Raw genomic sequence first — 17,300 nt, forward strand, 5'->3', positions numbered from 1 at the left:
GCTGCAGGACTTGACAATCCTCAGCTCATTGTTATTCTAACCGTTTGCTGTAGATTTATGGTAGTAACACACTCAGGAGCTGGTGAAAAGTCTGCAGAAAAAGACATTAGAGACGCCACTCCGGATTCTACAGTGACAGAACCAGAAATTCAGCAGGGAAATATGGCTGAAGAGATGCACCAGCAGAATGAGAGGAGGAGGACTATGCTGGATAGGTGTAAATCTGAACATCGGTGACGGTATTTCCTTTCGATATGACAATGCATTAATTCATTCCTTACCTGAATTTAATGGACTGCCTGCTCAAAACCCATTAGAATTCCTTGATGATTTCCACATTAGGTGTTCATCTCAAAACGTTCCAGGGATATCTACAGAAATTTTAAAATGAAATATTTTCCTCTAACCTTAAAAGATAAAGCATTTTCCTGGTACCGCAATTTAGGAATCACTTTTAATTCATGGGAAGAGATGCAGGAAAATTTCTGCAGAAATTTTACCCTCTCCAAAACTAACTTTTATAGAAGGGAAATTACAACTTCCATCCTCATGATGGTGAGGCGTTTAGTGAATCATGGGAGAGGTTCAATGATCTGTTGAGCAAGTGCCCTCACCATGGAATTGAACAATGTCAACTAGCTCAGATATTTTATGAGTCTCTCTCTGATTTTATGAAAAACAAGGTAAACTCGCCACGGTGGAACGTTTATACTGCATATGAGGATGAAGTCTTTGATATTTTGGAGAGAGTTGCAGAAACTGATTTGCAGGAGATTGGAGCCAATCAGAATGGGAGGAATGTGCAGCCCAAGAGAGCAGGAGTTCTGCAGGTAAACGCCAAGGAGGGAGAGCTACAAGCGGCCTAAGGGAGACCAACCAGAAATTGGAGGAGCTCACCTCTACCTTGAAGAATGTCTTCCTAGGTAACTCTCCCATCATTAAAGCTAAGATCTGCTCTCTCTGTTTTAGCAGGGAACATGAAGATGGAGCTTGCCAAGCCATGGAAGAAGAGGTGAAGGCTTTCAACCAGCCGCAACAACCGTGGGCGGGTCAAAAGCGGTCAAATTTCCAAAATGGAGAGGCCTTCCACCAAGGAAACAAGTCGGCAGCTCAACCCTGCTCCAGCAGAGACAGCAATTCCAGCACAGGCCTCCACAACAGTATCAGGTTTCATCAAACTCAACCTGATTTCTCCACATTAACTCCCGTCATTTCAGATATGATCGAAAAGCAAAATCAAAAGTTGCGGGCGGAAATGGAGATGCGGATGCAAGTGATGATGGAGTTTCAAACGAAGCAAATGCTGGATGCTCAAGAGCAGATGAGGAAGATGCTAGAAAGCCTCAGACCTGTCCAATCTGAACACCAAGGTATACCGTTAGATTCTCCTTGCACATCTTATAAACTTCCCACGAAACCGTCCATCAATCCATGCAACTTGCATCATGTGCAGCATTCCATTCATGATGAGACGAATAGAGATGATCCTGAGGTTCTAGCCATCTCAAAATTGAGAAATGGGAAAGAACTTCAGGATCCCTATCGGACTTCTATAGAGAATTCTAAGAAGGGAACCGAACCACAAGAGGGAGAAGGAGAGGACCCCCCCTACGTGGAGGAGCCTCTACCTTCTACGAGTGGGCAGCATGTTCCCTACCCTTCCGCTTTAAATAGAAAAAAACCGATATTTGATTATGAAAACCGACTGCTAGAGAATTTTAGAAAAGCCACCATGACTGTTACTGTCGAAGATATGCTTAGGTGTGCACCTTCCCTAAAGAAGTACCTTAAGGACTCTTGCACCATTAAGAAGCCTAGGGAAGTGGTTAAATTATCTGAAAATGCCTCTAGCATTCTTAATGCCATCCCTATCAAAATGAGAGACCCCGGTGCCCCTTTCATTACATGCGAAATAGGAGGAAACACCTTCTCTAAAGTTTTATTAGATACGGAGCAAGCATAAGTATCATTCCGACCGCATTATATGAGGAGAGTGGGTTGGGAGAGTTGGAGGAAAGTCATATGGACCTACTCTTAGCTGACGGCACTGTTAGGCAACCCGAGGGAAGGTGAACCGATGTCATGATCACTGTAGAGAATTGTGAAATCCCTGTATACTTTATAGTGACAGATGTAAAGATATCGGAGACATTAGTTTAGCTCCTATCATCTTAGGTAGACCATTCTTGGTTACGGCAAAACGACATTATGGATTGGGAGAAGGGGACGGTTGAGTTTAAAATTGGAAAAGAGAGAGTTCAACTGGATATATCGAAAATGATGAAATGTCCTGTAGGAAGCAATGAGGAGTTAAAATTGTGTGCAGAAGATGAAGGAGAGGATGTGGTTAAAGAATACTTGTCACAAGTAGAGGGTAGAGAGCTAGAGGGAGAGATCATAGACCCTCTTCGGTAGAGGTAGGGCCAGAATTGAAACCTTTGCCCTTATCCTCAAATATGCATATCTAGATGAGCAGAAAATCCTACCGTAATCATATCTTCATCACTATCCTCTGAACAGGAAAAGGACTTGCTAGAGGTACTTAGGAGCATAGAAATGCCATAGGTTGGACCTTTGATGATATTAGAGGAATTCCATCTTTGATCTGTGAACATAGGATATTTTAGAAGAGGAAGCAAAACCTTGTAGAGAGCATCAAAGGAGACTCAACCCTTACATGAGAGAAGTTCTTGAGAAAGAAGTGATTAAGTGGTTGAATGCAGGAATAATTTATGCTATATCCGACAGTAGATGGGTGAGTCCTGTACACATGGTACCAAAGAAATCTGGAATTACCGTAGAAGTGAACGAAAAAGGGGAAGAGGTGCAGAAAAGATTGACCACAGGGTGGAGGGTGTGCATTGATTACAGGAAATTAAATAAGGCGACAAAGAAGGATCACTACCCACTACCCTTCATAGATCAAATACTAGAAAAACTGTCAGGGCAGCAATATTTTTGTTTTCTTGATGGTTATTCAGGATACAACCAAGTAAACATCCATCCTGATGATCAAGAGAAGACAACATTTACGAGTCCCGTAGGGACATATGCCTTCAGGCGTATGCCCTTCGGGTTATGCAATGCCCCCGCCACATTTCAGCGATGTATGAATGCCCTATTTTCTGATTTAGTAGGCGAATGTTTAGAAATATTTATGGATGATTTTTCAGTATTTGGATCTACCTTTGAGAACTGCCTCCTAAGCCTCACCAAAGTATTGAAGAGGTGCATTGAGTCCAACCTTGTCCTAAGTTGGAAAAAATCTCATTTCATGGTGCAGGAGGGAGTAGTGCTGGGACACACGGTCAGCAACCGTGGATTGGAAGTGGACAAGGCCAAAATTGAAATCATCCAGGGCCTTCCACCTCCAACCAACCTAAAAACCCTTAGGGGTTTCCTCGGCCACGCGGGTTTCTATAGACGCTTTTATCCTTGATTTTGCTAAAATTTCTAAACCTCTTACAAACCTTTTATCGTAAAAATAATGATTTTGAACTAACACTAGAGGCTAAAGATGCATTTTATAAATTGAAAGAAGCTTTGGTTAATGCGCCTTATCCTGCAAGGGCCCGATTGGACCCTTCCTTTTGAACTAATGTGCGACGCTTCTGATTTTGCAGTAGGTGCAGTGTTAGGCCAAAGAATTGATAAGAAACCCGTGGTGATCTACTACGCCAGCAGGACCTTAGTGGACGACAACTGAATTACACCACCACCTAAAAGGAGCTGCTGGCCATTATTTTCGCTTTAGAAAAGTTTAGGTCTTATTTACTAGGTAGTAAAATAACTGTTTATTCTGATCATGCAGCTATTAGATACTTGTTAACGAAGAAAGAGGCTAAACCGAGATTGATTAGATGGGTGCTTTTATTACAGGAATTTGATTTGGAAATTAAAGACAAGAAAGGGTGTGAAAATGTAGTAGCCACCATCTCTCACGAATCATAGGCGCCCACCTGAACAAATTAATGATGCATTTCTGATGAATTTGTCCTAACTGCACAAGGAACATTCGTTCCTTGGTATGCACATATTGTCAAGTTTTTAGTTTCAGGACAAATTCCTACAGGTTGGACTTCCCACGAGAGAAAAAGCTACTCAAGGATGCGCGATTTTATTTTTGGGAAGATCCGGAGCTGTTTCACCAAGGACAAGATCAAATTCTCCGACGATGCGCCCCGAGAGCGAGCAACGAAGCATCCTAGAATTCTGCCACGCAAAACCAGGAGGGGTCACTACTCGGCCAAGGTAACAGCTCATAAGATTGTTGAATCGGGTTTCTTTTGGCCTACATTATTTCATGACGCGCAGAAACTTTATAACAGTTGTTTAGCATGCCAAGCATCCATCAATATCAATAGGAAAGATAGAATGCCCCTACAACCCATCTTAGAAGTGGAAATATTTGATTTATGGGGAATTGATTTTATGGGTCCATTTCCTAGTTCTAACGGTTATGAATACATCTTGATGGCTGTTGACTACGTCTCCAAATGGGTATTAGCCATTTCCTCCAAAACCAGTGGCAATAAGGTAGTGACCAATTTTATTGAAAAACACATTTTTTATAGATATGGATGCCCACGAGCGATCATTAGTGATGGAGGTTCACACTTCACAAATTACAACTTTAGGAATCTCCTCAAAAAGTTTGGTGTTCATCATCGAGTCACTACCCCATATCATCCTCAAGCCAATGGACAAGTTGAATTGTGCAATAGAGAGGTGAAGAAAATTTTGAGGAAAATAGTGTGTCCAGATGGGAAAGATTGGTCCAGGAAGCTAGACGAGGCGTTATGGGCTTATAGGACAGCTTACAAAACCCTCTCGGCATGTCTCCCTTCCGCCTTATCTTTGGCAAAGCTTGTCACCTACCACTTGAGTTAGAACACAAGGCCCTTTGGGCTATTAGAAAACTCAACCTAGATTTGGATAGAGCCGGCAAGCATAGACTTCTTCAATTGAATGAGTTGGAAGAGTTAAGAAATGAGGCTTATGAGAATTCAAAGATTTATAAAGCCAAGATGAAGATGTTTCATGACAAGAGCTTGAGGAGAAGAATTTTTGTGGAGAATCAAAAAGTATGGCTTTACAACTCTAGACTAAAACTCTTTCCAGGTAAATTGAAAACGCGATGGGATGGTCCCTTCCTTGTTCAACAGGTTTTTGAGAATGGAGCCTATAATTTTAGATCCTACGTCTCAAAGACGATTCACTGTGAACGGGCAACGGCTCAAACCCTACTTAGAAGAAGAAGATCTTCACAGCCCCATGAATATTACGTTAGAAAAGCCATCGCATGATAGCTCATGATCCGATTAGTTTTTGTTTTTACTACATTTCATATTCTCTCTGCTTGATTACTTTCCTTGTTTTGTTTTTGTTTCTGCGTTTTTGTTTCTGTTCTCGTGTGCAGCCACTCCGATCCACACCCACCTAACACGTCACTGGACAACACGCATGCTGATCGCTGCCCTTCCTTCCATGGTTTGGTATTCCTTTCTCCTTTCTCTCATTTATGATTTGTCATGTAGGAACATGCCTTTTATTGAGGGGGGGAGGGGAGTACATTTACATGCATTATCCATGAAATTTTTTTCGTTTTTGCATTCACAAACCATGGATATTTGATGATCTTAGGAGATGATTGTCCAATGATATGCATGATAATTTGATTCTTTTCAAAAGGGTAGAAATGCAAGAGTGGCCAGCTAGGGAATCCTAGGTGAAGTAAGCCTAGCTAGGTGCACTAGGATCCATACCACGACAGTCGTGTCTATTACCATTATACTTCTCTCACCTCACCATCCACCTCGGGTTGAGTTAGCACTTACATGCACGAAAATTTTTAGCTTTAGTGGAGAGTAGGGTTAGTGTTAGCTCATTGGCAGTATTATTATGACGTGAGTGAAGCTCCCTGACCCATGAAGGATACATAACTTCATCGGGGGAATAAGCTGCTGGTCTACTAAGGCCGGCACATGGGTAGTGGATAAGCGCCACCAAACTATCAAGTGAAAGCTGCACTGCGCATAAACAAGCAAAAGCTTGCATCATAGTACTAAAGTTGATTGTCATAAAAATGACCAACAAGCAGCAAATGCCAAATAAAATAAAGGTGGAAAAGCTGTCTCCCGTGTGTTTGAGCCGATGCTACTATAGCCATAGTATTGAGCTAGCATTAATGCCACTCTACGCCTCGTTCAGTAGTGCGCTTGGGGTGTTAACTCGATCTTATTCCATATACTATGTACTTACTATATGTACTCCATAGATCATGTGCACTTAGTTGAGGTTTAAGGCTGAGATAGATCCTAAATTTCTTCTACGCTGGTCAATTTTAATTGCTGAAAATACTCCTTGAGAAGAGCATGAATCAAAGCTATCGAAAGTCAAAACTCACCTTAAAATCATCTTTTATTCTCACCTGCATGTCATTACTAAGGAACTAGTAATGATCTACGTTGGAGGTTGTTTAATCACTCTAAAATATGTCATCAAATAATCAAGTTCTCAAGTTTAAATTCATTACAATTATCTTGTGAATTGCTAAGTTCATGCATATGTATTGTTTTATGAAATCATTAACCCCACTTGATTCTTTGAATCAAGTGGAATATATTTAACGTTTATGGCTAGTGAACATTCAGAAACAGGTTAAGAAGATCAAGGAAGAGAGGAGGATCAACAGAAGTGGGCAAAAATTCAAGTGGCAAAATTACGAAAATGCCCTGGGCATGACTTAAGAGAAAACCTATAAATACTCTCTTGAGAGAGGAGTTTAGGTGTTCAGAATTTTCTAAGGAAACTAGGGCTTGGAGAAGAGGATTTCTGCACCTCCAGGAGCTGATGAGCTTTGGAGTTGGAGAGGAAGAACAGACTGAAGATAGCTTGGATTGAAGAACCACGCCGCCGCAAGGACGTGACACCCGACGTGGGAAATCGCAAGCTTCAGCCCTATAATCCCTCTCTTCTCAGACAATTTTGGTTGGGTTGGAAGAGTCACAAGATCTTCCAATGTTTCCCAACTGAGGATTGTTTCGCTTAGATTTGATTTCAGTTTAAACTTTGTTCCTTTGTTGTTCAAATCGCCTTCCCCAAATCTTCCAAAAGAACAGAACTCCTCCGCATCTCCACCACGCCGTGTGCAGCAAAGCCGCCGCGCCAGCCGCAGCAGCGACGCAGCACGCAGCACGCAGCACCCGCTGGCGCATCAGACACGCAGACAGCACAAGGCGCGCGCAGCAGCGTGTAACGCGCCGCAGCCGCGCAATCACAAGATAGCCGCAGCAGCCGCAGCGCAGCGCGGCAGCCGCCAGAAAGGCGGCAGCACGCTGTTGCGTGCAGGCATTCTGCGGCATAGGCAGCCGCGCCGCTGCATAGTCAGCGCGCAGAGGTCGCCAGCACGCAACACCTGCGCGCGCAGTTATCCCCGCACGCAGCAGTGTTCGATCCTTTGCCCCAAAGGGCAAAGGATCTGTCTACAGAGAAATTCTCTGTAGACGGCTTGATTAAGTTGCACTTTAACGTACTGAAAAGGAATTTCCTGCTGTTTTCTTTTGCTCCCTGTGGATCGACCCTCACTCGCCCTAACTTGTGAGGTTTATAAATTCGTTGAATAAGCTTAATCCTCACACATGTTACTGATAAATAACCAGTAAAAAACACAGTAAAATTGAGCTAATCAGGCGCCGAACCCGGTCGCCCTGCGCTATCTCTGCCGCGCCGTGACCCCCCACCCCCCTTGCCCGCAATGGCCGCTGCCCATAGTTCCTACGTGCCACGGTTGCCGCCCGTGCCCCTTCCCGCGCGCCACAGCCACCGACACACGGCCCCAGCACGCCTGAGTTGCCGTTGCTCGACTATTGCCGGGCCGGGTCAGTCCGCGCCCCCGCTGTCTTGCCACCGCACCGTGGGCCTGCACTATGTGTTTGGCAGCCGCCAGTGCCCGGCAATACCCCGCGACCACAACTACTCCGGACGTGCCCCATCCTCGTGTCGCCCTACACCAACGATTCTCTTGCTAGAAACCAAGATGATTTTCCCTGGGACGACGACAAGGTACGTTGCTCGACTCCTGTCCGTTATTTCTTGCAGTACACTTTTGTTTGCCTCCACCGCGCTCGGGTTAGATGTAGGTGAGAGTGACAGGACGAGCGAACACGACATCATTTTGAGTGTCTCACCTGGTTTGGTGCGAGTCGGGTTCGCCCGTCACGTGCGAGCACGTTCCAGCGGGGTAATTCCCGTTCGGCGCCGTAGCGACCTCGTCCCTCCAGACGAAGGTTAGGAGGTCCCCTTACCTTCCTCGGGCGACCCCGTCGACCCCGCACGTTGGCCTCTTCCCTGCTTGTCGGCGGCTGCACGTGCTACACCCCCTCCCGGAGCATTTCATCATAGCTCGCCTCTGTAGGACTCCCGTGCCCGACGAACCCCGAGTATTCATCGCACACCGGTGCACCTTCGACATCGAGTACGAACCCTCGGTGATGGCAGGACTTCGTCTCGGATGCGGTCCTGCATCATATTGTGTGATACATTATAATGAAGGTCAGAAGCATTATCCATGGTCGCCTTTGGCTTTATGATAATGTCATGCATATTTTTGGTAGGAACAACACTTGTTCATTCCTTTATAAGGGAAAGAAAATCACATGGCATCCTTATACCCAAACCCTGAGAAATCTACACTGAAGTCTACGTCATTAGGTCTATGTCTTCTCAATGGGCTCCAGTTTCAAAATGAATTAGATAGTGAGCGGTCTATCTGTCTAGCCATGATTCCTTGTTATTCTCTGCAAACTTCTACTCCACCGCCATCGGAGGTCTCTAAATTACTAGCTGAATTTGAGAACGTCTTTCCCGAGGATTTACCCAATGCCCTACCACCTATGCGTGATATTCAGCATGCCATTGATTTTATTCCCGGTTCATCCTTACCAAATCTTCATCACTATCGTATGGATCCCACACAATATAAAGAGCTTCAACGGCATGTAAAATAAGTATTGGATAAGGGATTCATTCAGTAGAACCTTAACCCATGTGCAGTCCCTGCAATATTAGCTCCCAAGAAGGATGGGAGTTGGCGCATGTGTGTTGATTGTAGAGCCATTAAGAAGATCACCGTGAAGTACAGATTTTCAATCTCTCGCATTGATGATATGTTCCATATGATGGCTGGTTCAGTGATTTTCTAAAAAAATGTCCTAAAGAGTGGTTATCATCAAGTCTGAATCCGTCTTGTAGATCAGTGGAAAGTTGCTTTTAAAACAAGGATGGCTTATATGAGTGGAAGGTCATGCCTTTTGGATTGTCGAATGCTCCTTGTACGTTTTAACAATTGATGAACCATATCCTTAGACCATTCACAGGGGTCGTTGTTGTCGTTTACTTTGATGATATACTCATTTCTAGTAAATATAGGAACGATCAAGTCCATCACCTACGTCTAGCATGTTAAGTCTCACTGGCCAAATAATTACAGGCCCATCCAAAGAAATGTTAATTCCTTGCTGACCATGTCTCAATTCTTGGATTTATCTTTTCTGCACAAGGTGTTTCAGTAGACCCTGCCAAGGTAAATGTGATAACCCAATGGCCTACTCCTAGAAGTCTCCATGGTATTCGTAGTTTCCATGGCTTAGTGACTTTCTATCGCCATTTCATTTTAAACTTTAGTACAATCGTGGCACCCATGACTGAATGCCTAAAGGGTAGCCAATTTGAGTTGGCTAGATTATCACGTAAATCATTTGAGGATCTAAAGATTATGATAACACAAGCTCCAATCCTCTGGTTACCATATTTAAGTAAAGTATTTGAGATTGTTTGTGATGCATACGGGTTAGGAGTTGGAGGAGTATTGAGTCAACAGAATCATCCCATTTCATTTTTTAGTGAGAAGTTAAATGAAGCCAAGCTCAAATATTGTAACCATGTCATCACTCATCACCTTTACCATTACAAATTTTGAGCTAATTGGCTCTGCCTTATGGGTTCTATGGCCTATCTTATCACATTATGGTTCTCATAGTATGTTGTCATGTTACGTTTTTGGCAAGTAGAGTTTCATTTTCCCTCTTAAAACTAAAAGATACACATTGTCTTCTTTCAGTGAAGCATTTTGTCAAATTTTCCTTTCATGCCGTGGCGTCGCGGGCGGCGATAGTGTCACGGTCGGCGACAAGGTCGCGGTCAGCGACGGGGTCACAGACGATGACGGATCGCAAGTGCCCCAACCAAGGAGCAGTTTTGCGGGCTCGGGCATGGCTGGCGGCCTCACGAGAGCACAGCTGGCAGGCCCTTCGGGCAGCGGCAGCGGTGCACGGCTAGGCGCCCCGTGGGCAAGCGTGGGGTCGGCGCACGAGGACAGGGGGGGGGAGTGGGGGTGCAGAGAGGAGTGCGGCGGTGGAGACAGGTGACCTCTGTGTCTTCCCTTCCTTCTCCTCTCCCTTCTCTTCTCTTCTTGTTCATTCTCTTTATGTTCTTCTCAAATGAGGAAGGAGACTTGTAAGGTGTTTGACACAATGCTTCATTGAAAAAAACAGGTCTAAAGGATTAGGGTGCCCACCCTTTCCCTTATAAGGCGGGGAGGGGGGGGGGTTGGAAGATGGCCCCTAATGGGCCAAACAAGGTCCTTTAGGGAGCCCTTATAAATGGGCCTCCCTTTGATGTAACACGTTAACAGCTGGGATCGACGGCATGTATTATGTCACTACAATCCATGAGAGATGATGTTGAGGTGGATGAGTTATGCAATTTTAAGAACTCTATTAAGCATAAGGACGAACCGACTAGGGAGAACAATTCAATAAATCCTCGACAAACAAATAAGATAGTAGGCTCTAGATGACCCGTAGGAATTTATGAACAATACTACGATGAAGAGGCATTTTACGGCCCGTCGGAGTCAAACCCCCAAGGTCAACAATCTAATCGTCAATCACAAAGAAAGTCCCTACCTCTCGACAAGGGTGGCTATCTTATCCAATCTTAATAAAAGTCGGTAGAGGAAAATGATAGGGAAAGACAGCAGTCGATGGCGTGCACCATCATGTCAATTTGTCTAGCCATGGTTCCCGATCATTCCCTTGAGAACACCATGCCCCTACTGCTAGATAATGCAGGACAACTAGAGGAACGGGTGTTGACGACTAAGGATACAGGATGGACGACGATGGGTGCGGCACGCATGAATGCTTAGGGAATGGCAGGGATAAATCTGACAAAAAATCCACACGATCAGTTTCGTAAACAACAAAGCCCCTTTCTTTGTCGAGGCCAGGAGTATTGTGTTCAACAACTGTAATGATGCCAAAGCACCAAATACAAAACTCTGAATTTGTGTTTGCAAGAGAACTCACGAAAAGCCCTAATCCACTAGTCTAAGAAATTCCAAGAAGTTCAGAGCAAGTCTGACGGCGCTGAAAGAACTCTCGTGGAATACTGCACGAAGAACACAGGACACCAAAGAGTTCAGGTCTACCTCGGCACCAGAGTGTGTGTTGAGGCTGTGGGTAATTCTGGTCGTAACATAGCTCGACGATCAGGGCATTGTATGGCACCGTTTGGATGATAACTCAGCAATTTCGGGAGTTGTGTGACCCAGATGAGGGGATGGCCGGACTAAGCCTCGTTGCTCAGTGGGCAGAGTGCTGGGGCGTGGGCTGTCATTGGCTGGATGATTGACATGCGCTTCGACAAGGTGTCGCGGATCTTACTCTATGGTCAGCTAGCAGGGGGGTCAAGGGGGAAGTCACCCCTTGCGGGGTGTGAGGCAATGCCCCTACACCAAAACGGTATGCACATTGACCTGTGGCGGCGAGGGCGTCTGGAGCATGGCGGTCGTTGTGGCACCCTGAGCGGTGTCGCTTACATTGGCGGTCGGGTTAGCGGCGTGCGCAGGTGGCCTAGGCGCGGGCGATCGGTGGCGGCCTATGTGGAGATGGCTGGCGTGGGCAGCCGGCTTGGCTGCCTCCCCGATTGGCGTTGGCGCGTGCACGGGCGGTCGGGTTTGCGCCCTGCCCGAGCGGCCTAGGCGCGGGCGGCTGGTGGCAGCCTACGTGGGCATGGCTAGTGTAGGAGGCCGGCTTGGCTGCCTGCGCAGGCGACCTGGTTCATGGCCTGCGCGGGTGGCCGGTGACGGCCTGCATAGTCGTTGTTGGAGCGGATGGCCGGCATGGCTGCCTCCGCAGTCGGCGTTGACGGCCTGCACAGACAAAGTTGGTGCGGGCTACTGGCAGGCGGTCTACGCAGGCAAGGGTGCCAACGAAGGAGATGGGTATGAAGACCAGCGGCGGCGGAGATGACGATCTGGTGAGGATAGGGTTTGGGTAAGCCTTCCATGATGAAAACTCAATTCTTGAAATAAATTTTCGTCTTCATATAGGCCTCAGAGGAAAAATAAAATATGGGAAATGATGTAAAACTAAAATGTGGGAGATGTGTAATCATGTCACGTTAATGGGCAGTTCTGGGTCTATCGTTGACAACGTGTCATGACACTGGATGTCTCGAGAGGCGGTAATGGCATGTCGGAACTCTAGCGGTTGTTTGGTTGATGTCGTTGACAATTCTGCGTGGCAGGCATGTCGTATGATGTTGGTGGTGAGTCCGGTGTCGGTACGGTGACGTCGTCGCCACCAATTCCCCTAGGTGAGAAGAACTCGACTTTGTCGAGTCAGTGTTTGAAAAATCTAGCGGGATCATCAAGTTGGGGCACAAAGGAGCCAGGTTGTCCTCTGTGATCCACGTGTAGAAATGTGGAAGGTAGAAGAAGGTAAAGATGACCCTCATAAGTTATTCTTCTAGGTACATAATGCTTTTATTATGGAATGATAGGCAGTTCATAGGAAACAAATAAGAAGAGGAAGAAACAAGCCCCATAGTAATTTTTCCTTTCTCATTTTTTCATAATTTTTTTAAATGTATTCTTCATAGTATTTTTTTTGTATTTTTCTATTTTTTGTTTTGTTTTTTTTTTGGGGGGGGGGGCAAATAGAAGAAGAGAATAAGAAAGGATTTATGAACTACTGTAACCAGATAATTTTTATTGAATGAACGTCAATCACAGATTTCATGCAATCACTCTACCCTCATAGAGGATTTTGTTTTTTTTTTCAAATTTGAGGATCAGAAAGAAGAAATATACTGAGAAGATGTAGAGTGAATATTAACGCAAAATATTTAATATGTGATGAAAATATATAAATGTGATATTGTTTTCAAAGATAAGACATATAGAACGACTTGGGAGTAAGGTATTTCATAAGCAATGAGGTGGAGTCCTATATAGGTACGGTGAGTTAAAGGTGGTAAAAGGTAAGTAAGCATAGATGGATGAAGATGGCAAACGAAGAATTGTGGGATGAAGATATTTATAAAAAGTATAAGACTTGAAAAAATGCATCTCACTATCCAGCATATGATTAGGCTGATATGTAGTCATTTACATGGATAGGTTCGGTTAACTCAAAATATGGGTGTAGTGGGGGTGTCACACTTTCACTCAATACTCAAGTCCTTATCTATGGGGTATACACCTTTTGATTTTCAGATCTGTCCTTCACCCTACCATGTACTCTCGCCATTTTGGGGTAAGATCATGTACTACCTAGAAATCAATATTGATGCCCCTATAATATGATCATGATGCGCTCAGTAAGCCTAGCTTCCCTACATTTTCCTCTAAGGCAAAAAGATAAAAGGGGCTGTCCAAAGTTTGGCTATGGCATGATTTTGAATTCAATAATTTTTATACCCCCCATATTATTAAAAAAAACATTGAGAAATCATAGAAAATATAAAACGTCTAAGGCAGATTGAATCTTCCCCCCACATAGTAATTGCATAGTCCTCAATGCATAGGAAAATATAAAAAGGAGTTTAGAGTGCTCAAACACTGGGTTGAGCTCTTTTATGTAGGTTTCTTCACGTCCATTTCATGTATTGGTGGTTGGCATTTTCTGAAACCAAAGAAAAGAAAAGAAAAGAAACAAAAGAAATGGAAGAAAAATAGAAACGTAACAAATAGAAATAAAAGCTTCAATGCGGCTCTATAGATGTTACTAACCTGCAGGTTTTTCCAAGATCATGCAAAGGGGTTGATGAGGAGGATCATCATGTAGGTAAGGCTTCAGCCTTTGCCCATTCACTGTGAATTGTTTATGGGTTCTAGGATCCAAAATTAAAATGGCCCCATTTTTAAATGATTCGACTACCAAATAAGGTCTATTCCATCTACTTTTTAGCTTACTAGGAAAGAGTTTTAATCTTGAACTGTAAAGCCATACCTTTTGATCTTTGACAAAGGTCCTTCTTCCGATGGTTTTTGTCGTGGAAGGCCTTCATCTTGGCTTTGTATATCTTGGAGTTTTCATAAGCCTCATTCCTAATTTCTTCAAGGTCTTAGAGCTGGAGCAAAGTGCATTTTCCTGCTTCATCTAAAGAAAGATTTAGCTTTTTAATTGCCCATGAAGCTTTATGTTCCAACTCCAATGGTAGATGGCATGGTTTTCCAAATATCAACGTGAAGGGGGACATTCCTAAGGGTGTTTTATAGGCTGTTCTATAGGCCCATAATTCTTCATTTAGTTTGTATGGCCAATCTTTCCCATTGGGCTTCAAATTTGTTTGAAGGATTTTCTTAATTCCGCTGTTACATAATTCAACCTGCCCATTAGCTTGCGGGTGATATGGGGTGGTTACTCTATGTTGTACACCTTATTTTTTCAATAGCTGTCTGAAATTAAAGTTTACAAAATGTGATCCCCCATCACTAATTATAGCCCTAGGACATCCATACTACAAAAGATGTAAGTCTCTACAAAATCAGTGACAACTTTACTCGTATTGGTCCTAGTGGCTATGGCTTATACCCACTTTGAGACATAGTCTACACCCATTTAAATATACTCATATCCATTCAAATTAGGAAATGGTCCTATGAAATCAATGCCCCATAAATCAAGGATTTCTACTTCTAAAATGGGTTTTATAGGCATGTGATTTTTTCTATCCATATTTATGGATGCTTGACATGCTAAACATTTCAAATAAAAATCATGTGCGTCTTTAATAAAGGTGGCCAATAAAACCCACTTTCCATTACCTTATGGGCTGTTACCTTAGCCAAATAGTGACCTCCTCCTGGATTGGAATGGCAGAATTTAAGGATGCTGTTCTGGTCTTCTTCAGGTACGCATCTTCTAAGAATTTGATCAGCTGCTTGATGGAATAACTCTGGTTCTTACCAAAAGTAATCTCGCATATCTGATGACTCTCAATACGTCATCAAATGTTAAGAGTTTCTTGAGCATAAAAGCATCAATATTATCCATTTAATCCATATTGGTTGTCATTCATATGCATTATTTTGCTATTAACCCCACTTGATTCTTTGAATCAAGTGGATTAGATCTCACATATTTGATTAATGAGTACAGTATGGATTAAGCATCCAAAGAAAGAGGAAATTGATCAAGAGGAGTTGGCGAAAATCAAGAAGGAGAAGAGCCCTAATTTCTCCACTAAGCATGTTTAAGAGAAACCTATAAATAGCCTCTTAAGGGCTCATTGTAAGTTGTCCAGAATTTCTCTCAAGGAAGCTAGGGCTTGGAGAGGAAGGATTTCTGCAGACCCTCCAGGAGCTGATGAGCTTTGGAGTTGGAGAGGAGGAATGAGCTGAAGATTAGCTGGGGATTGAAGACCTCCGCCTCGCCGCAAGGACGTGACACTAGGTCGAAGCGATCTCTCTAGTTTCAGCGGTGTAATTCTCTCCATTTCAGACAAGCTAGGTTGGGTTGGAAGATTCACACCAGTGATCTTCCAATATTTCCAGCAGAGATTGTTTCGTTTTTATTTGATTTTGAGTTTCTGTTTGTTCATATCCATCTCCCTTTCGTTCTCCCAAGAAACCCTGTTGTTCTCCATTGTCCAGGTGAAACCACCTCTGGTGGCAGCTTCCAGGCAGCCAGCAACCAAGGCAACCGCCTAGGTTGCCAACAACCAAGTTGCAGCTACCAAAGGGGTGGGCGGCCTAGGCTGTTAGCAGCCAAGGACGCCAACAGCGTGAGCCGCCAGCAGCGCGAGCTGCAGGCAGCCACGGTCGCCAGCTGCTCAGCCGCCAGCAGCGCATGCTGTTGGCAGCCAAGGCAGCCAACAGCCCATGCTGCTAGCAGCCCACGCCGCTAGTAGCTAGGGCCATCGGCCGCCCAGGCTGCCAGGGCGATTGAGCGGCACCCCTGCGCGCAAGCAGCGGTCCGCGCGTAGGGTGTTTGCTCTATTGCTTCATAGAGCATAAGCAAACCATCAGTAAAGAAATTCTTTGCTGACGGTTCTGCTCAGTTGAGTTTTAACCAAGATAACTCTGTGGAACCTAACTAAAGATAATCTAACTGAAGAGTTGAGTGAACCAATACTTTAAAGAAATCTCTGTAGCTTTTACTGAAGAATTTTCTAAGAGAGTTTGATATTTGAAAATATAGATTTGAATATACCGATTGAACTGAAAAGAACTACCACTGTTTTCCTTGCTTTCTGAGGTTCGACCCTTACTTGCCCTCATGCAGTGAGGTTATAAATTGTGTTGCATAAGCTCAATCCTCACACGATTAGACTGATAAATAACCAGTAAAAATACCCCTAAAATTGAGTTAATCAACTGGCGCCGTTGCCGGGGAGCACGGTATTACAGTAGTAATTTCTTTTCTGTCTTTTCAGTTATTGTCTATTCATTCTCCTAAAGCTGTAGGACTTGAAAATCCTCAGCTTATTGTATTTTTAACTTTCTGCTGAAGTTCTATGGTAGTGACACGTTCAAAGGCTGGTGAGAAATCTGCAGAGAACGTTGCGCGAGACGCCACTCCAAAATCTACAGTCATAGAACCAGAAAATCAGCAGGAAACTATGGCAGAAGAAGGACGCCACCAACAGGAGAGGAGGAGAACCATGTTGGACAGATCGACACCCTCCGGAAGCCAACGACAAACCGATGTAAATCTGAATATAGGTGAGGGTATCATGTTCGGGTATGACAATGCATTAATACACTCCTTACCTGAATTCAATGGTTTGCCTGCACAAAACCCTTTAGAATTCCTAGATAACTTCCATATTAGATGCTCCTCCCAAAACGTTCCAGGATTATCTACAGAAATGCTTCAAAATGAAATATTTTCCTTTGACGTTAAACGATAAAGCATTTTCCTGGTATCGTAACTTAGGAATTACTTTTAACTCTTGGGAAGAGATGCAGGGAAAATTTATGCAGAAATTTTACCCTCTCTCCAAAATGA

General features: G+C 44.0%; 1 non-coding gene across 1 annotated transcript; it reads right to left on the reverse strand.

Annotated features, from left to right (window-relative positions):
- Positions 1-514: 514 nt before the first annotated feature.
- On the reverse strand, positions 515-622 carry LOC144708116 (small nucleolar RNA R71). The gene has a single exon (XR_013582659.1). It is a non-coding gene; the product is annotated as a small nucleolar RNA R71 (small nucleolar RNA).
- Positions 623-17,300: the final 16,678 nt, after the last annotated feature.

Source organism: Wolffia australiana, chromosome 9 (genome assembly GCF_029677425.1).
Source record: "Wolffia australiana isolate 7733 chromosome 9, ASM2967742v1".
Taxonomy (NCBI): domain Eukaryota; kingdom Viridiplantae; phylum Streptophyta; class Magnoliopsida; order Alismatales; family Araceae; genus Wolffia; species Wolffia australiana.